This window comes from Balaenoptera physalus, assembly GCF_965194825.1.
Source record: "Balaenoptera physalus genome assembly, chromosome: 3".
NCBI lineage: Eukaryota > Metazoa > Chordata > Mammalia > Artiodactyla > Balaenopteridae > Balaenoptera > Balaenoptera physalus.
In genome coordinates, this window is record NC_138890.1 from 27,312,361 (window position 1) to 27,333,982 (window position 21,622).

The following is a 21,622-nucleotide window of genomic DNA, read 5'->3' on the forward strand; positions in this document are numbered from 1 at the left end:
CCTCTCCCCCCACCTCCTCCAGGTACTACGCGGGCTCCCACCGAGCACGCGCACTCGTACCCCGGCCCCACCCCTCCGCCGCAGCCGCCGCCTGTGCGCACGCGTGCTTCCTCCGGGTAGCGCGCGTTCCCCGCCTTCTAGCCTTCCACGTCCTCTCCGGCCCAGGCGCGCGGGCCTTGCGACAGGAGACTGCGCAGCCCACCCTGCAAAATGGCGACGACAACACTTAGCTGTGTTAGGTACGGAGGGCGAGCCGGTTGTGAGTCAGAGAGCAACTCGATTCACCTTTCTCCGTCCCCTCGTGCCTCGCAGGCCTCCAAACAAGCATAACCACTTCGGGTTTTTTGACTCGCCTGAAGGCCTGGGCGCAGAATTCATTGTTTCCCCAAAGTTAAAGCTTGAGGTGCCAGAGACAGTGTACTATACGCATTATTATCTGTTGGAGAGAAAAGATGTAGCTGCTGGCCAGACTTATTCAACTCTGTTTTTATCGCTCTGTCGTTTCTGAGCAAACATCTTCGAAGTTGAAATCCTTCCTCATTATGTCATTTGGGGGCAAAAGGGGACTAAGTCGGCCTCTTCCACATGAGCAGGGCAGGAACCAAGCTTGGGTGATTTCTCCAGATAGAAGGTTTTAAAAGGGCTATATATCCACAACATGTCCCCACGTAACGTCCTGTGAGGCATACACGACAATCCCCGCTTTGCAGACAAGGAAACGGGCCGCGAGGAAGGTGCCCAAACAGATGAAGTGATTATAGACAGGGTTCTCTAGTTCGAAGTCCAATACCAACATCCAACTAAAAGAGCTCAGAGGATTATATGAGGGTCCAGTGTCTGAGGCGGTGCAGTTCTGAATCCTCAAGATTTCTAAGAATGTTCTGACCTGTAAAGAAGGCATATGACTCGTAAGAAATGCATAAACCTTAATTAGACTGTTTGGAAGTGAGCAACTTAAGCTACACTTTGACAAACTGAGGACCATCCCTCCCCCAACCGCAGCCCAGGGGCCCTGGTGCCGATGATTACCCTAGGTATCTTTTTTACATCAATGGACCAAACAATAAATTAAAGAAGTACTGTAAGGAATAAAAATAGTGACAGTAATTTCCTACCCGAATACAATCTACTTGAGATAAACCATAATACACATGACCCAATTATTAGTTAACAGAACGACAGTTCTAAATCTGGAGAAATCAATGCTTGCAATATGTGAATAGACTAAGCTGTTCCTCACCTTTTCCCTTCCCCCAATTGAAGGAAAGTCTTCACCAGCCTGGTTCTTGGATCTTTTAAAACGCAGAGTGTGACCAATTGCTAGAGAAAAAACAGAGTCTTGGAAGGATATCTATTTAAAGGAACTGAGGAAGGCTGATAAAAAAAAAGAGGACAGGACTGTGGCTGAGGAAGATTTAGACGTTTAGAATGAGAAAGTCTCAAGAGAGGAGCTACAGGATAGTGGAGAAGGGGCTAATGTTCTTTGAGCCTATGCAAGTAAAAGTTGAGACTACTTTGTAATACGTTTCTGGATTCTGGACCATGATTATTCAATGCAGCTCTGCACAGAGCCGGAATCATTTGAGAGGCATAGCTCATGTTATATAAATACATTTGCTGTTTTAATATTTCAGGCACTTAGATATTATCTCATGGAATCAAGTGGTTTAAAAAACAACCACTTTTTGCATTTTTCAGATTTACAAATGTAATGAATGCCCATTATCTTTTAAATAAATTAGAAGTATTTAGGCTTATACAAGTGAAAAAGTTAAATGCCCCTCTTTTCATATCCCCATTCCTATTCCTTAAGGTTAATCACTGTTAGTAGTTGAATGACTATACTTCCAGACTATATATAACCGGGGGCGGGGATTATATAGTTAGGGGGGTTTTTTGGTATTTTTTTAATGTGTGTGATTCATATATTGTTCAACTTGCTTTTTATACTCAAAAATATATTTTGGACATTTGTCCAAACTAGTCATAATATGGATATGTTATAATTTAACTATCCATTTCGCCATAGATGGACACAAAAATTGTCTCCATAATTTTGCTATAAGAAATAATGCTTTCGTAAATGTTATGGACTGAATATTTGTGTTCCCCCCAAAATCATAGTTGAAAACCTAATCTTCAATGTGACTATTTGGAGATAGAACATGGAAAAGGTGATAAAGGTTAAATGAGGTCACAAGGATGGGCCTTAATCTATAAGCTAGTGCCCTTATAAAGGAAGAGACACCAGAGCTTTCTCTCTCTCCTCTGTGTGAAGACATAGTGAGAAGGAGGCCATCTGCAAACCAGAAGAAAGCCCTTACCAGGAGTCGAATCCGCTGGCACTTTCATCTTGGACTTCGCAGCCTCCAAAACTGTGAGAAATTTCTATTGTTTAAGCCACCAAGTCTGTGGTATTTCGTTATGGCAGCCCAAGCAGACCACTACAGTTAAGTATCTGTACATATATCCTTTTGGATGTCTAAAAATAATTTTGTAAATATGTTCTAAGAAATGGACTTGTACATTAAAGGGCAGGTATTTACTTACAAATATATATACATATAAATGCATCTTTTTATTGTTTACATAAATAGGATCATACTTTCTATATTGCTGTCTTAGTCCATTCAGACTGCTATCAGAAAAGACTGGGTAGCTTATACACAACAGAAATTTATTTCTCGCAGTTCTGGAGGCTGGTAGTCAAGATCAGAGTGCCAGAATGGTCAAGTGAAGACTCTCTTCCAGGTTGCAAACCTCTTACTGTATCCTCACATCATTGAAAAGGGCTAAGGGGAGCTCTGCAGAATCTCATAGAAGCACTAATCCCATTCACAAGGGCTCCACCTTCATGACCTAATCACCTCCCAAAGGCCCCACCTACTAATATTATTACTATTGGAGGTTAAGATTTCAACATGTATTTGGAGTAGGAGATACAAACATTCAGACCATAGCAATTGTTATGCAACTTCCCTTCTTCATCTCACGTGGTTTAGCTTTCTTTCCATAGTATAATATATAGAGGCCCATTGAATTCTTTTTAGGAGTTGTATAATATTCCATAGGAAAAACTATATACTATTCTTTTAATTCTAGGTTTTATTTATCTCTTCATTTGTTAACACATTCTGTGATGGAAATTTTCAAACATGCACAGAAATAGAAAGAATATTATGATGAACACCATATACCCATCACCCAGCTTCAACAGTTATCAACATATAGCTAATCTTGTTTCGTGTATACCCTCCCACCACCCTTCCCCCTCCACCTCTGCTGGATTCTTTTTTTTTTTTTTAATAAATTTATTTATTTATTTATATTTTTGGCTGCGTTGGGTCTTCGTTGCTGCGTGCAGGCTTTCCCTAGTTGCGGCGAGCAGGGGCTACCCTTAGTTGCGGTGCGCGGGCTTCTCATTGCGGTGGCTTCTCTTGTTGCAGAGCACGGGCTCTAGGGCTTCAGTAGTTGTAGCTCGCGGGCTCTAGAGCACAGGCACAGTAGTTGTGGCACACGGCCTTAGTTGCTCCGCGGCATGTGGGATCTTCCCGGACCAGGGCTCAAACCCATGCCCCCTGCATTGGCAGACAGATTCTTAACCACTGTGCCACCAGAGAAGTCCCTCTGATGGATTCTTTAAAGAAAATCCCAGACATATACATTTTCATCTTATATACTGAAGTATGAATCTTGGAGAGAGAACAATTTTTTAAAGCTTAAACATAATATCATTGATACACGTAAAAATTTTAAATAATTCCTAATATTATGAATTATCCAGTTCAGATTTCCCCAGTTGTCTCTTATGTTTGATTTGTTTGAATAAGGATCCAAACAAGGTCTACACGTTATACACTGAGATGTGTTATCATTTAACATATCCCCTATCCTTTCTATAAATTAGTAGAGCTACAGCTGCTCTGTCAAGTGTGGTTGCCACTAACTACATGTGGCTACTTAAATTTAAATTTCAGTAAGTCCCCTACATATGAACCTTCAAGTTGCAAACTTTCAAAGATGCGAACTGCGTTCACATGTCCAATCACGTTAGTTCACGTGTTTCACGTACATTGTCATGTGTGTGCATCCTCTACAAGTGGTTGTGCTTTTGTGTACTTTACTGTATAGAGTACAGTAGTACAGTATCTTTATTTCAAGCCCAGGATGTCCAGAAACAAGCGTAAAAGCAGAGGTGATGTAGCGGGTACAGCTAAGAAGCGCCAGCTGTTGTACTCTACTACTGTTCTTTTCAAGGTGCTGTACTGTAAGATTAAAAATGCTTTCTTTATGTTTTGTGGTTTTTTTATGTATCATTTGTGTGAAAAGTATTATAAACCTATTACAGTACAGTACTATATAGCCGATTGTGTTAGTTGGGTACCTGGGCTAACATTGTTGGACTTACAAACAAATTGGACTTACAAACATGCTCTCAGAAGGGAACTTGTTTGTAGGGGACTTACTGTAATTGAAATTAACTAAAATTTAAAAGTCAGTTTCTCAGTCTCACAGGTTAAGTGCTCAATAGCCAAGTGGCTATTGGCTAATGGCTATGGTATTAGATATAGTATTGGATAGCACACAAAAACATTTCCATCATTGCAGAAATTTGTGTTGGACAGTTCTGATGTAGAGGCTTCACCAAGATCGTGTTCACTTTCTGGGCAAGAATACGTCATACATAGGTGCCTAGAATACCTCATGTTGTGTCAGGGTATACATAATGTCTGGTTGTCTCTCTTTTTGTGATGTCAAGTTCAGGTATTATCAGCTGGATTCTTCCTTTATAAAGTCTTCCATTCACCTAAGAGTTTTAACTGACCATTGCTTCCTTCCATTTTTCTAAGCTGCTTCCTTCCTTCTAATTTTATCATTCCCTCTACAATTATTGGCTGGAATTCTTCTGTAAAGGAGACTTTTCCCTTGTCAACTATTTGGTTACCCTGAAAACTAGAAAAATAGTTCATAAATGATTGCATCTCTCCTTTTATTTACTTGTTTTCAGAATAGTAGGTGGTACCCTGGATTTTTTCTTTTTTTAGTATCTTTATGTGCACATGAATTTAAATATAACCAGTGTCTCAATCTTTCTTCCCTTTTTGTGGGGGAAGGGATGCTCATAATGGCCCAGTTTGGGCAGCGAGAGTCCCTTCAAGTTGGCTTTGATTCTTTGTGAAATGACTCCAGTAGTCTTTGATAGCTTTCTTACTTTCTGGTATGATAGTGATCTTGGGTGGCCTCGGCCTGCAGTGGCTTGAAGCAGGATTTCGATTTCCGGCCAGAGATTGAGTTTGGGCAGTGGCAGTGAGAGCGCTGAATCCTAGCCACCAGACCACCAGGGACCAGTGACCAGTGACAAGACCCTGGCCCATCAGCTGTGTAGAAATGAATTTCCACATAGAGACGGAAAGTAGTGAAGCAAGTAAAGCGTTTATTAGGAGGAAAAAGAGTACAGTACGTGTGGATAGACACACGGGTGGGCTCAGAGAGAGAGTCGCGCCCTCATGGTAGTTTGAATTACATTTATGGGGTATTTCTTCCAGGTTTCCTTTGACCAGTCATCTTGCTTTGCCTGGTTCTGAGTCCGTATTTAGTATATCTCAAGGTCCTCCCCTGTGTGTGTGCGCATCTCTTAGCTAAGATGGATTCTAGCAAAGAGGCCTATGGGTAGTTGACATCACTTACTATGGGGTGGCGCCCCCTCCATTTTGACCTCCAAGGAGCCTTTCTGAGCATGTGTAATCGGGAAGGTCTCCTTGACTTCGAGAATGAGGAATATGTGGTCTTTTATCTCTTATCTGGGCAGAGCCCAGCCTCCTCCATCATCCTGCTTTTATGGAGTTTCTGCTATTATGGAGTTTCTGGCCACAGGGGACGAACTATGAACTTCAGCTGTTTGACCTGGGCCCATCTATCTCCTGCCTCAATAGAATATTCCAGGCTAACATTATACATTTCCTGTCCTGGAGATAGATTCAGCCATTTCGTTAAGGACCCACTGAATCCTTTAGTGGGAAGTGTTAGATACAGCATTCTGGTTGTGAAAGGTGCTCATTGCTATTTAGTTAGTTGTTTTTCTAGGACTTTTTAATGGACAGAGCTAGGAAATACTCCCTTAGATGAAAGATAATATACTATCCTTATTGTTTTGCATCTTCCTTTTTCTTTTTCCCTCACTTAGCAATATATCTTGGACATCACTCCATGGCAGCATATAAAAACTTTTTTTTCACATCCGATTTTACAGCTGCACAGTGTAGATGTACCCTAGTTTATTTATCTAGTTCCCTATTAATGGACATCTGGGCTGTTTCCAGTCTTGTGCTATTACAATCAGTACAGCAATGAACAGCCTCGTGCATGCATCACTTTGTGTTTTTACTAGGTTTGGGTAGCATTATAATGAGTCAACTTGGCTAGGCTGAACTTTCCTCTGCGTTTATTTTGGTTAGGGTGGTTGACAAGAGATATTTTCACATGAAATTCGGTAGGCAGAAGAGAAGAAGCAGGCATTTTGGTTTTTATGCCTAGAAGATTGGGGCCAGTACTTTTGTGGCTCACGCTCATGGTGGCTTATTTTCTGGCTCACCAGTTTGGCATGGGGCAAAGTCCAGGCCTGCAACTGCTCCACCTGTGATATATGTATCACATTTTCTTTACGCATTTATCTGTTGATAGATACTTACGTTGCTTCCATGTCTTGGCTATTGTAAGTAATCCTGCAATGAACATGGGGGTGCAGATATCTTTTCGACTTAGTGTTTTCATTTTCTTCAGATAAATACCCAGAAGTAGAATTGCTGAATCATATGGTAGTTCTATTTTTAATTTTTTGAGGAACCTCCATAAATAGCTATAGCAATTTACATCCCCACCAATAGTGCACAAGTGTTCCCTTTTCTCCATAACCTCTCCTAAACTTGTTATTTCTTGTCTTTTTGATGTTAGCCATTCTAACAGGTGTGAAGTGATATCTCATTGTGGTTTTGATTTCCATTCCCCTGATGATTCGTGATGCTGAGCATCTTTTCACGTGTCTGTTGGCCATCTGTCTGTGTTCTTTGGAAAAATATCTATTCAGATCCTCTGCCCATTTTTTTTTTTTTATAAATTTATTTATTTATTTTGGCTGTGTTGGGTCTTCGTTTCTGTGTGAGGGCTTTCTCTAGTTGCGGTGAGCGGGGGCCACTCTTCATCGCGGTGCGCGGGCCTCTCACTATCGCGGCCTCTCTTGTTGCGGAGCACAGGGTCCAGACGCGCAGGCTCAGTAGTTGTGGCTCACGGGCCCAGTTGCTCCGCGGCATGTGGGATCTTCCCAGACCAGGGCTCGAACCCGTGTCCCCTGCATTGGCAGGCAGACTCTTAACCACTGCGCCACCAGGGAAGCCCCTCTGCCCATTTTTTAATCAGATTGCTTGGGTTTGTGTTTTTGTTTTGCTGTTGAGTCGTATGAGTTCTTTATGTATTTTGGATATTAACCCCTTATAAGATTTATGATTTGCAAATATTTTCTCCCATTTCATACAGTCTGTTGCTTTTTAACCTAAGGTTTGAAGCTGCAGTTTCCACTAAAATTTTTCAGCAGAACAAAAACACCTGTTTATTGTATTGTTATTATTTTAAAAGCCACTTTTCATTGGCCATTATAATATGGATAATTCTTTACACATTTGTTCTATGTACATAATTTTATTGAATGACAAGTATATGCAAAGCACCCATGTCAGACACTGTAATTTTACTTACTCAGCACCCAGTCCTGACCCCCTTGCCCTTCTCCTCTACAGAATGGAAAGCTAATACTCTAAATCCCAGCATCCCTCATGGTTAGTGGTAGCTATGTGATATATTCTGGGTAAGACAAGTAATTAGGAATCCGATGAGGAGCGAGACGTTCAAAATCCCCTCACCCTATCTCTTTTTTTCCTACCTGGAATAAGATTTCTGGAGTTGGAGTAGATATTTTATGTCCATAAGACAAAAATGATAAGGATGAAAGCTAATATGCTAAAGATGACAGAGTTAAAAATAGAAAGAACTGGTTCTCCATAGTGTTGTGGAGCCGCTGAACCAATATAAGCAATGCCTCCTCTGAACTTATTATATGAGAAAGAAGAAAACCCCATCTGCTTCTTGGCCACTTTCACTAAGCTTAACACATTCCTAAATGATACAGAACTATATTAAGTAGTACAATGATACAGTGATATTTAATATCTTATATAGAACCTCTTCTTTTAGGTAAATTATTTGATTGCAAATATGCTTTCTTAAGTAAGATGCTGTTTCATGTCTACCTTGCTGAAATTCACCGTCTAGTGTTTCTAATCAAGAGGCAGCTGGTAGGCAGCTCAGCAGCTCCATTTACTTTCAGGAGTATTTGCACTAATCCCTTACAAGGGTGCCATTGAGTCTCTTCAAACAAAACAAAAGAAAGGTTTGGTAGGGAATGTCACCATTTCTTTTTCATTTGAAAATGTTTGAGAATGTTTTTAGTTGCAGGTGTTACAAGATGTTACATGGGATTTTAATCATTTTCTCAGGCTGTGGGTTCAGCCTCCAGTCAGATGACAAAGTGTATTCTTGTCCATGTCAAACTTACTAGGAGGTAGCTACACCAGTCCTGTGGACTACAGCCCATCAGACATCTCCAGACTAGAGGAAAGCAACCAAGAAAGTCCTCGAGGAGAGGGGAGAGAGGATTTCTGTGAAAGGAGCTGTTGGCCTAGAGTGAGGGTTATTCTCTGCCTTTACCCCAAGCCAAGTCAGGAAGTTCCACGAGCCCCATGGATTGGAGCAAACTGTGGTGGAGAGTTCTGAAAAACTTGACCTATGTCCCCCAGACTTTAGGTGACTCCAGAGACTGCTGCCTGACTCTTGCCTGGAAAAGTATGATGGCTAGAACCTGGCTTGAGCTGCCTGTGATGGCAAAGCAAAGAGACTTGTGGTGGGCTTGGCTTACACTTCTAGAAGCTGGCACATCCAGAAGTAGCCAAACTAGAGAAGTCTTTTTTTTTTCTTTATTTATTTTCTTATTAGTCATCCATTTTATACATATCAGTATATACATGTCAATCCCAATCTCCCAATTCATCCCACCCCCACCCCCACCCCCCGCTGTTTCCCCCCTTGGTGTCCATACGTTTGTTCTCTACATCTGTGTCTCTATTTCTGCCTTGCAAACCGGTTCACCTGTACCATTTTTCTAGGTTCCACATATATGTGTTAATATACGATATTTGTTTTTCTCTTTCTGACTTACTTCACTCTGTATGACAGTCTCTAGATCCATCCACGTCTCTACAAATGACCCAATTTCGTTCCTTTTTATGGCTGAGTAATATTCCATTGTATATATATACCACATCTTCTTTATCCATTCATCTCTCGATGGGCATAGAGAAGTCTTAAAAGGACTTTTCCAAGAGGACTTTGCCTGCTGTGGTGAGGCAACCCCAGACTACAAAGACTGATTTTTTTCCAGATTCAAATACATGGCAAAACTAGTACAAAGAATTTTTGCATACCTTTCATCTCGCTTCCTCAAATGTTAACATCTTACATAACTACAATATAATTGTCAAAGCCAGGAGATTAGCAGTGGTACAATACTATTATCTAATCTATAGGCCTTATACAAATTTCACCAATTGTCCTACTAATATCCCTTTTCTGGTCCAGGGTTCAATGCAGAATCACACCGCACATTTAGATGTCATATCTCCTCATTCTCCTTCAATATGAAACAGTTCCTCAGACCAGATATCTTGTAGAATATTCTTTGTCTGGAGTTGGGCTGAGATTTCCTCATGATTAAATTTAAGTTATGCATTCTTGTTAAGAATATCACAGAAGCAATGCTGTGTCCTTCTCAGTGCATCATATCAGGAGCCACATGATGTTTTTCCCATTTCTGATGACGTTCACTTTGATCACTTGATTAGAGTGATGTTTGCCAGGTTCTTCCACTAAAGTTACTCTTTTTTCCTTTGTAATTAATAAATATCCTGTGGGGAGATCTTTGAGACTAAGTAAACATACCGTTTCTCTAATTTTACCCACTCATTCTAGCTTCCGTTCATGAATTTTACCTAAAAAGTTATTACCAAAGTGTTTGCCAAATAACGTTTATCTATTTCCATGTACTAGTTAGAATTCTGTAAAGAAGAGCTTTTCCTTTTCATCTATGTATTTATTTATTCAATTATTTATATCAGTATGGACTCATGATTCTTATTTTATGCTATGGGTTATAATCCATTACTCTTAGTATTTATTTTCATACTCAGATTGTACCACATTTGGACATTGGAGCCTCTTCAAATGAACTCCTGTGACCTTTTGCTTATCCCATCATTTTTTGTGTGTGCAGTTCCTATTTTGTTTTACATTCATCTTGTACTTTCCTGCCCCAGCTCTGGAATCAGCCCTAATTCCTTTCATTGGATAATGGCATTTAAAAACGAAGAGCTGGGTGCTAGATGTGCTCATTGGTAGTAGGATGCCATCTATCTGTATGTGTGTGTGTGTATATATATATATATATATATATATATATATATATATATATATGCATGTGTATTGTGTGTTTACGTGCACACGTACCATTAGTTCATATCTCCAATTCCAAACCAAGAGCATAGATTTCATTCAGCCTTTCCCTTTATTTTAACTGCTTTCTCTGACAGTGAAAAACCTGGGTCTCATTAGCCACAGTATATTTACTTATTGGCTCCAATACACATAAAGTAGTTTCAGAAGTGCTAATCCATATCTGTGAGAAAAACAAACTAGTAAGTAAAGTGCAATATTTGTGCTCATTTTTTTCTTTGCCCTTTCAGTATATAGTCAAAGTACTATTTTCCAAAGTTGCTTGGGCTGGTTCTTTTCTGCTCCCACTCCAGTATGGTTATGTTGTTCATTTGTGAAACAGTCCAGTTCATCTGTTTTGTGTGTATTCAATTTGGGGCTCTATCCCATCCCTGTTGATTATATTTTATTCATTTTTTTAGTATGTGAAACATTTGCATGACTCTAAAAGTCAAAAATATATGAAAAGGATTGCTCAGAAAGGTGTCAGTCCCCCTTATCCTTTCTACCCTCATTCCATCCACTGCCTGTAGGTAATCAATCGTATTATTTCTGGTTTGTCATTTTTATGTTTCTTTTTGCACAGTTAAGCTGCAAGGACCAGATTAGCATGAGGAGTGTGAGGAGTTCACCCTGGGCACAAAAAAGGGAGGAAGGTGCACAAAAAAGTCAGTAGTTAAGATAAATAGTATTTTAATGCAATATTTTAAAAATAAAAATTAATGTAAAAATCTGACAAAATGTCAAATTTTTAAATAACCATGATTGTAAGGCTGAGCCATATTGGAACCTGAGGCAATAAAAATGAGCACCCTATGTACCTGTTTTTAAGTAGTTTTTTTTTGTTTTTTTGGCTGCTTTGGTTGCTACGCGCGGGCTTTCTTCAGTTGCGGCCAGCAGGGGCACCCCTCGTCGCGGTGCCCAGGCCTCTCACTGCGGCGGCCCCTCTTGTCGCGGAGCATGGGCTCCAGGCGCGCGGGCTTCAGTAGTTGTGGCACGTGGGCTTCAGTAGTTGTGGCACACGGGCTCAGTAGTTGTGGCTCACGGGCTCTAGAGCGCAGGCTCAGTAGTTGCACATGGGCCTCGTTGCTCCGCAGCATGTGGGATCCCCCCGGACCAGGGATCGAACCCGTGTCCCCTGCATCGGCAGGCGGACTCCCAACCACTGCGCCACCAGGGAAGCCCTTTAAGTAGTCTTTAATGGCAAATTTTCTCCTAGGACTGTAAGGCAGTTGAAAAAAATTGAAAAATTGAAAAGTAGGTAGATTAATACTCATGACATTATTTTAAATTTAAATATTGTATTTATCCTAAAACAGACTACTGTAATTTTACTTCAGCTTAATTAAAAATTATTTAAGATCGCCTCTTGGTCAAAAGAAATGAACAAGCACGGTAATTGTCTCAACTGAAAACAATATAAGCAAAGAAGTAGATATTGAAAATATTATTCATGACTTTGCTTCCATTAGAGCCAAGGGTGTCTTAGGCTCACAGAGCACTGTTGAGCAGATACTACATGTGTAGTTTCTTATTTCCTCTTCTTTATTATACAAAAAGTAGCATACTATGGGCACTCTTTTCACACTATGCATTTTTCATCCTGGAAATTACTCCATGTCAGTTCATAGAGAAGTTCAGAGATGCTGAAGGTAATGATCTCTGAAAGGTCAGCCATAGGGCACAATGCCCAACCTAGCAATTGTGCCCTGTTAGAGGCAAGTTTGTGAAGAGGTCATGAAAATATCCCATGAGACCAAAGGCCAGCATTTGGACATCAGCCACAGGAGAGCACTGATGCTGGATTAAACCATCACCATCAAGTTAGACCCTATTTTTTTCCTCCCATTTCTCCTTTCCATCCTGACCCTGGGGCACCCAAGAGCAGCAGGATGCATAGAGGAGGAGGGGAAAACAAGGTAAAGAAATAGAGAAAAGACCATGATTCTCCTTCACTCCTGCAGCTTTCCAAGCCCAGATGGGCCTGAGAAGCTTTCAACTACGCCAGAAATGGAAGCTCTTACTTAAATCAACCTGGACTTTTGGCACCTGAAAACAGGACTATTCTAATACCTTGAAAATGACAGAAAAGCTAAGTGGTCTGCTCAGTATACTGCAATAGATAGAGAAGGGAGAATTGACCAGGTAAATTTAAAGAGCAGTAGTGAAAAATAAAGCTGTTTCCCGCTTTTCTCCTAGGAAGTCCTGCCTGCTAAATATGCCACGTTCACAAGAGAACCCAACTCAAACTCAAACTAGCTGGAAAAAGGTAAGGCTGATGGGATTTGCTATACAGTGGTTGTAGGATGTCACCAGGGCCACGATGACTCTGAAATTCTCTCAACTCTACCTTCATCAGCTCTGTTCCTAGTTTGAATTCCCTCAAAGGACCAATATTTACATTCTTTCTGTTCATTTCCAAGCCTGAAGGGTAGGAGGGGTGGGAGACCTATCTTTCTTCAAACTGTCAAAGTAAAGTCTAGAGATTCTCCCTGATTGAATTATCTTCAGTCATAGGTTCCCTCAGGGTCCCCCATCTATGGCCTGAGAAATGCTATGTGATAATTCGTTCAGGCTTAGGTTACTTGTTCATCTGCCATCCAGTTCCTGTGGGAGAGGAAGGGAGGTTACAGTGAAGGGTTTAGGCCACTCAGGGTACATCCTGGAATTGAGGGAAGAGTCAGTCCTACCTGTGTCATGTGACTGAAAAATTCAGGATCCTCCAGGACATGGGGTGGATATTGGGGAGGCAACTTCAGGGTATGTCTTATCTCAGTAGATATGCTTATTGTTGGCTGAGTCTATTAACCTACTCTAAACAATAACAACAGCAACCAGTTTTTAAGTACTTTCTATGTGCCAATCACCATATTAAACACTTCCTGTGCATCACCTCATTTAATCCTCAGTACCATTCTATGGGGCTGGTAACTATTTTAATCAATGTATTAGTTCGCAAGGGCTGCTGTAACAAAATACCATGCTTCAACAGGAGAAATTCACTGTCTCACAGTTCTGGAGGCTGGACGTCTGAGATCAGGGTGTTGGCAGGGCTGGTTCCTTGGCTTTTAGAAGCATCATCCTGCTCTCTGCCTTCATCTTCACATGGCATACTCCCTTGTATGTTTCTGTGTCCAAATTTCCCTTTTTAATAAGGACAGCAGTCGTGTTGGATTAGAGACCCACCCTACTCCAGTTTGACCTCATTTTAACTTAACTAAGTACATCTGCAACACTTATATTACCAGATAAGGTCCCATTCTGAAGTACTGGAGGCTAAGACTTTGACATGTGAGTTCTGGGAGGACACAATTCAGCCCGTAACACTTCTCATTTTGCAGATGTGAATATAAGATTAAATAGGTTAAGTAACTTCCCCAAAACCCATAGCCAGTAAAAGGGAGAGACAGACCTCTGCCTGCCTCCAATGCCTATGCGTTCACCTCTTCGCTGTTGTGCTGCCTACAGATAATCATCGTCCAAGAAACTATGCTTTCTATGTAGGGAGTGGGACCATTTAACTCAGCACGTACTTCTCTCATGTTCACCTATTAGAAATGAAGAAAGATAATTTTTTATAAATGCATAGGGTAGGGATACATATAATTGATTTATTGGTACTCACTGCCTCTCCTCCACCTTCCTCCTACATTCCCAGTCCAAAGATTTCTTTGGGCAGAAATCTTCTTTCTGCCCAAAGAAGATTTTGATATAACTTTTCTTTACACTAAGAAATTTACTTCTCACTGTGTCACTTTGGCATTATCTAAAGAGACTTAATGAAGATTTGAATTGCTTTCATTTATATATTTTGTTGAACTATATTTCATCAAAAAAGACACCATGCAAAGACTGTGCAATATAAAATGGGAGGTTGATATAGGGATAAGCCTAAACTGCCATCTTCCCCTCTACCCTTCTATTATCCGATATTTTAAATCCATCCTCTCATTATGTCATTGCTTGAAACTTCCACCTTTATTTTTTTGTTTTTATTTTAAATTAATTTTTATTGGAGTATAGTTGATTTAAAATGTTGTATTAGTTTCTGCTGTACAGCAAAGTGAATCCGTTATACATATACATATATCCACTCTTTTTTAGATTCTACTCCCATGTAGGTCATCACAGAGTACTGAGTAGAGTTCCCTGTGCCATACAGTAGGTTCTTATATTTTTATATATAGTAGTGTATATATGTCAGTCCCAGTCTCCCAATTTATCCCTCCCCCCTTTTCCCCCTTGGTAGCCATAAATTTGTTTTCTACATCTGTGACTCTATTTCTGTTTTGTAAATAGGTTCACTTGTGCCATATTTTTAGATTCCATGTGTATGTGATATCATATATTTGTCTTTCTCTGACTTACTTCACTCAGTATGACAATCTCTAGGTCCATCCATGGCACTGCAAATGGCATTATTTCATTCTTTTTTATGGCTGAGTAATAGTTCATTATATATATATATATATATATATATATATATATATATATATTTACCACATCTTCTTTATCCATTCCTCCGTCAATGGACATTTAGTTTGCTTCTGTGTCCTGGCTATTGTAAATAGTGCTGCAATGAACATTGGGGTACATGTATCTTTTTGAATTATGGTTTTCTCTGAATATATGCCCAGCAGTGGGATTGCTGGATCACATGGTAGCTCTATTTTTAGTTTTTTAAGGAAACTCCATACTGTTCTCCATAGTGGCTGTACCGATTTATTGATACATTCCCACCAACAGTGTAGGAGGGTTCCCTTTCCTCCACACCCTCTCCAGCATTTATTGTTTGTAGATTTTTTGATGATGGCCATTCTGACCAGTGTGAGGTAATATCTCATTGTAGTTTTGAGTTGCATCTCTCTGATAATTAGTGATGTTGAGCATCTTTTCATGTGCCTCTTGCCCATCTGTATGTCTTCTTTGGAGAAACATCTATTTAGATCTTCTGCCCATTTTTTTATTGGATTGTTTGTTTTTTTGATATTGAGCTGCATGAGCTGTTTGTATGTTTTGGAGATTAATCCCTTGTTGGTCACTTCGTTTGCAAGTAAGAAACTTCCACCTTTAGAGAAGAGAGGGCAGAGTTCAATGAAAGACAATGTAAGGACCACCACAGGTAGGGGTGATGATTAAGTGACTAAGGTGTGCTATGGGTTTCAAGATGTGCTCAAACAGTCCTTCTGGATGGAGAAACTTTGCTGCAGCTGAGGCTTACACTAGATAGAAGAAAGGAATTTTCTTTCATTGACCTCCACTATTAAACTTTGGCGTGTCTCATTGGGTTTACATAATTTTGCACTGTGAGTTCCTTGTGGTTAAGGAACTAATTCTAATTTTGTGTGCTCCCCAAATCTAATGACTGCAATGAAAGAAGGAAGGAAGGGAAGGAAGGGCTAGGAAATATTAATGCCTCTACATTAGGATTTCATTAGAGCAGCTCATGCTATTTGAATCCTCTATCTGTTTTCTAGGTCTGATCATTTTTTCCTGTTTTTTTTTTCCTGGTTTACCATATGACAATACTTAGGAGAATTAATAATAACATCCAGAAACTAACAACTTTTCAAGATATCACCTCTTTTGGGACTTCCCTGGTGGTGCAGTGGTTAAGAGTCTGCCTGCCAATGAAGGGGGCATGGGTTCCAGCCCTGGTCTGGGAAGATCCCACATGCTGCAGAGCAACTAAGCCCGTGCACCACAACTACTGAGCCTGTGCTCTAGAGCCCACGAACCACAACTGCTGAGCCCACGTGCCACAGCTACTGAGCCTGTGTGCCACAACTACTGAAGCCCACGCGCCTGGAGCCTGTGCTCCGCAGCGAGAGGCCACTGCAGTGAGAAGCCCGTGCACTGCAACAAAGAGTGGCCCCCACTCGCTGCAACTAGAGAAAGCCCATGTGCAGCAACGAAGACCCAACGCAGCCAAAAATAAAAATTAATTAAGTTAAAAAAAAGAATATTACGCTAAAAAATTATTATTATCTTTTAGGGATGGTGGTATAAGTAGAATTAGTGAGCAGTGAGAATGATAGTGTACTTAGAAAGTATTTACCCTCAAATTTTTTTTTTACCATCCCCCCCGCCGCTTTCCCCCGTTGTTGTCCATACGTTTGTTCTCTACATCTGTGTTTCAATTTCTGCCCTGCAAACCGGTTCATCTGTACCATTTTTGTAGGTTCCACGTATATGCGTTAATATATGATATTTGTTTTTCTCTTTCTGACTTACTTCACTCTGTATGACAGTCTCTAGATCCATCCACGTCTCTACAAATGACCCAATTTTGTTCCTTTTTATGGCTGAGTAATATTCCATTGTATGTATGTACCACATCTTCTTTATCCATTCGCCTGTTGAGGGGCATTTAGGTTGCGTCCATGACATGGCTATTGTAAATAGTGCTGCAATGAACATTGGGGTGCATGTGTCTTTTTGAATTATGGTTTCCTCTGGGTATATGCCCAGTAGTGGGATTGCTGGGTCATATGGTAATTCTAGTTTTAGTTTTTTAAGGAACTTCCATACTGTTCTCGATAGTGGCTGTATCAGTTTACATTCCCAACAACAGTGCAAGAGGGTTCCCTTTTCTCCACATCCTCTCCAGCATGTGTTGTTTGTAGATTTTCTGATGATGCCCATTCTAACTGGTGTGAGATGATACCTCATTGTAGTTTTGATGTGCTTTTCTTTAATAATTAGTGATGTTGAGCAGCTTTCCATGTGATTCTTGGCCATCTGTATGTCTTCTTTGGAGAAATGTCTATTTAGGTCTTCTGCCCATTTTTGGATTGGGTTGTTTGTTTTTTTAATATTGAGCTGCATGAGCTGTTTATATATTTTGGAAATTAATTCTCTGTCTGTTAATTCATTTGCAAATATTTTCTCCCATTCTGAGGGCTGCCTTTTTGTCTTGTTTGTAGTTTGCTATGCTTTGCAAAAGCTTTTAAGTTTCATTAAGTCCCAATTGTTTATTTTTGTTTTTATTTCCATTACTCTAGGAGGTGGATCAGAAAAGATCTTGCTGTGATTTATGTCAAAGAGTGTTCTTCCTATGTTTTCCTCTCAGAGTTTTATAGTGTCCGGTCTTACATTTAGGTCTCTAATCCATTTTGAGTTTATTTTTGTGTATGGTGTTAGGGAGTGTTCTAATTTCATTCTTTTACATGTAGCTGTCCAGTTTTCCCAGCACCACTTATTGAAGAGACTGTCTTTTCTCCATTGTATATCCTTGCCTCCTTTGTCATAGATTAGTTGAGCATAGGTACGTGGGTTTATTTCTGGGCTTTCTATCCTGTTCCATCGATCTATATTTCTGTTTTTGTGCCAGTACCATATTGTCTTGATTACGGTAGCTTTGTAGTATAGTCTGAAGTCAGGGCGTCTGATTCCTCCAGCTCCATTTTTTTCCCTCAAGACTGCTTTGGCTATTCGGGGTCTTTTGTGTCTCCATACAAATTTTAAGATTTTTTTGTTTTAGTTCTGTAAAAAATGCCACTGGTAATTTGATAGGGATTACATTGAATCTGTAGATTGCTTTGGGTAGTATACTCATTTTCATAATATTGATTCTTCCAATCCAAGAACATGGTATATCTCTCCATCTGTTTGTGTCATCTTTGATTTCTTTCATCAGTGTCTTATAGTTTTCTGAGTACAGGTCTTTTACCTCCTTAGGTAGGTTTATACCTAGGTATTTTATTCTTTTTGTTGCAGTGGTGAATGGGATTGTTTCTTTAATTTCTCTTTCTGATCTTTTGTTGTTAGTGTATAGGAATGCAAGAGATTTCTGTGCATTAATTTTGTGTCCTGCAACTTTACTGAATTCATTGATTAGCTCTAGTAGTTTTCTGGTGGCATCTTTAGGATTATCTATGTATAGTATCATGTCATCCGCAAACAGTGACAGTTTCACTTTTTCTTTTCCAATTTGTATTCCTTTTATTTCTTTTTCTTCTCTGATTGCCGTGGCTAGGACTTCCAAAACTATGTTGAATAATAGTGGCGAGAGTGGACATCCTTGTCTTGTTCCTGATCTTAGAGGAAATGCTTTTAGTTTTTCACCATTGAGAATGATGTTTGCTGTGGGTTTGTCGTATATGACCTTTATTATGTTGAGGTAGGTTCCCTCTGTGCCCACTTTCTGGAGAGTTTTTTATCATAAATGAGTGTTGAATTTTGTCAAAAGCTTTTTCTGCATCTTTTGAGATGATCATATGGTTTTTATTCTTCAGTTTGTTAATATGCTGTATCACATTGATTGATTTGCATATATTGAAGACTCCTTGCATTCCTGGGATAAATCCCACTTGATCATGATGTATGATCCTTTTAATGTGTTGCTGGATTCTGTTTGCTAGTATTTTGTTGAGGATTTTTGCATCTATATTCAGCAGTGATATTGGACTGTAATTTTCTTTTTTTGTAGTATCTTGTCTGGTTTGGTATCAGGGTGATGATGGCCTCATAGAATGAGTTTGGGAGTGTCCTTCCTCTGCAATTTTTTGGAAGAGTTTGAGAAGGATGGGTGTTAGCTCTTCTATAAATGTTTGATAGAATTCACCTGTGAAGCCATCTGGTCCTGGACTTTTGTTTGTTGGAAGATTTTTAATCACAGTTACAATTTCATTACTTGTGATTGGTCTGTTCATATTTTCTATTTCTTCCTGATTCAGTCTTGGAAAGTTATACCTTTCTAAGAATTTGTCCATTTCTTCCAGGTTGTCCATTTTATTGGCATAGGGTTGCTTGTAGTAGTGGATGCTTTGTATTTCTGCGGTGTCCGTTGTAACTTCTCCTTTTTCATTTCTAATTTTATTGATTTGAGTCCTCTCCCTCTTTTTCTTGATGAGTCTGGCTAAAGGTTTATCAATTTTGTTTATCTTCTCAAAGAACCAGCTTTTAGTTTTATTGATCTTTGCTATTGTTTTCTTTGTTTCTATTTCATTTATTTCTGCTCTGATATTTATGATTTCTTTCCTTCTGCTAACTTTGGGTTTTGTTTTTTCTTCCTCCTCTAGTTCCTTTAGGTGTAAGGTTAGATTGTTTATTTGAGATTTTTCTTGTTTCTTGAGGTAGGCTTGTATTGCTATAAACTTCCCTCTTAGAACTGTTTTTGCTGCATCCCATAGGTTTTGGATCGTTGTGTTTTCGTTGTCATTTGTCTCTAGGTATTTTTTGATTTCCTCTTTGATTTCTTCAGTGATCTCTTAGTTATTAGTAACGTATTGTTTAGCCTCCATGTGTTTGTGATTTTTACATTTTTTTTCCCTGTAACTGATTTCTAATCTAATAGCATTGTGGTTGGAAAAGATGCTTGATATGATTTCAATTTTCTTAAATTTACCGAGGCTTGATTTGTGACCCAAGATGTGATCTATCCTGGAGAATGTTCTGTGTGCACTTGAGAAGAAAGTGTAATCTGCTGTTTTTGGATGGAATGTCCTATAAACATCAATTAAATCTATCTGGTCTTTGTGTCATTTAAAGCTTGTGTTTCCTTATTAATTTTCTGTCTGGATTATCTGTCCATTGGTGTAAGTGAGGTGTTAAAGTCCCCCACTATTATTGTGTCAGTGTCGATTTCCTCTTTTATAACTGTTAGCTTATGTATTGAGGTGCTTCTATGTTGGGTGCATATATATTTATAATTGTTATATCTTCTTCTTGGATTGATCCCTTCATCATTATGTAGCGTCCTTCCTTGTCTCTTGTAACATTCTTTATTTTAAAGTCTATTTTATCTGATATGAGTATAGCTACTCCAGCTTTCTTTTGATTTCCATTTGCGTGGAATATCTTTTTCCATCCCGTCACTTTCAGTCTGTATATGTCCCTAGGTCAGAAGTGGGTCTCTTGTAGACAGCATATATATGGGTCTTGTTTTTGTGTCCATTCAGCAAGCCTGTGTCTTTTGGTTGGAGCATTTAATCCATTCACGTTTAAGGTAATTATTGATATGTATGTTCCTATTACCATTTTCTTAATTGTTATGCGTTTGTTTTTATAGGTCCTTTTCTTCTCTTGTGTCTCCCACTTAGAGAAGTTCCTTTAGCATTTGTTGTAGAGCTGGTTTGGTGGTGCTGAATTCTCTTAGCTTTTGGTTGTCTGTAAAGCTTTTGATTTCTCCATCGAATCTAAATGAGATCCTTGCTGGGTAGAGTAATCTTTGTTGTAGGTCCTTCCCTTCATCACTTTAAATATATTGTGCCACTCCTTTCTGGCTTGTAGAGTTTCTGCTGAGAAATCAGCTGTTAACCTTATGGAATTTCCCTTGTATGTTATTTGTCATTTTTCCCTTGTTGCTTTCAATAATTTTTCTTTGTCTTTAATTTTTGTCAATTTGATTACTATGTGTCTTGGCGTGTTTCTCCTTGGGTTTATCCTGTATGGGACTCTCTGCGCTTCCTGGACTTGGGTGGCTATTTCCTTTCCCATGTTAGGGAAGTTTTCAACTATAATCTCTTCAAATATTTTCTCAGGTCCTTTCTCTCTCTCTTCTCCTTCTGGGACACATATAATGCGAATGTTGTTGTGTTTAATGTTGTCCCAGAGGTCTCTTAGGCTGTCTTCATTTCTTTTCATTCTCTTTTCTTTATTCTGTTCCGTGGCAGTGAATTCCACCATTCTGTCTTCCAGGTCACTTATCCGTTCTTCTGCTATTGATTCCTTCTAGTGTACTTTTCATTTCATTTATTGTATTGTTCATCTCTGTTTGTTTGTTCTTTAATTCTTCTAGGTGTTGTTCTTTAATTCTTCTAGGTCTTTGTTAAACATTTCTTGCATCTTCTTGATCTTTGCCTCCCTTCTTTTTCCAAGGTCCTGGATCATCTTCACTGTCATTACTCTGAATCTTTTTCTGGAAGGTTGCCTATCTCCACTTCATTTAGTTGTTTTTCTGGGGTTTTATCTTGTTCCTTCATCTGGTACAAATTCCTCTGCCTTTTCATTTTGTCTATCTTTCTGTGAATGTGGTTTTCCTTCCACAGGCTGCAGAATTATAGTTCTTCTTGCTTCTGCTGTCTGT

At 39.5% G+C, this 21,622-nt stretch overlaps 2 long non-coding RNA genes across 3 annotated transcripts in view; both read left to right on the plus strand.

Annotated features, from left to right (window-relative positions):
- The window catches only part of LOC309658286, a 241,063-nt gene that overhangs the window by 78,394 nt on the left and 141,047 nt on the right, over positions 1-21,622 (plus strand). The window lies entirely within an intron of this gene.
- The window catches only part of LOC309658257, a 54,949-nt gene continuing 33,352 nt past the window's right edge, over positions 26-21,622 (plus strand). For both annotated transcript variants that reach the window (XR_014262147.1, XR_014262148.1), the window contains exon 1: positions 26-12,862. This is a non-coding gene — a long non-coding RNA (uncharacterized lncRNA). The remainder of the gene's footprint in view (positions 12,863-21,622) is intronic.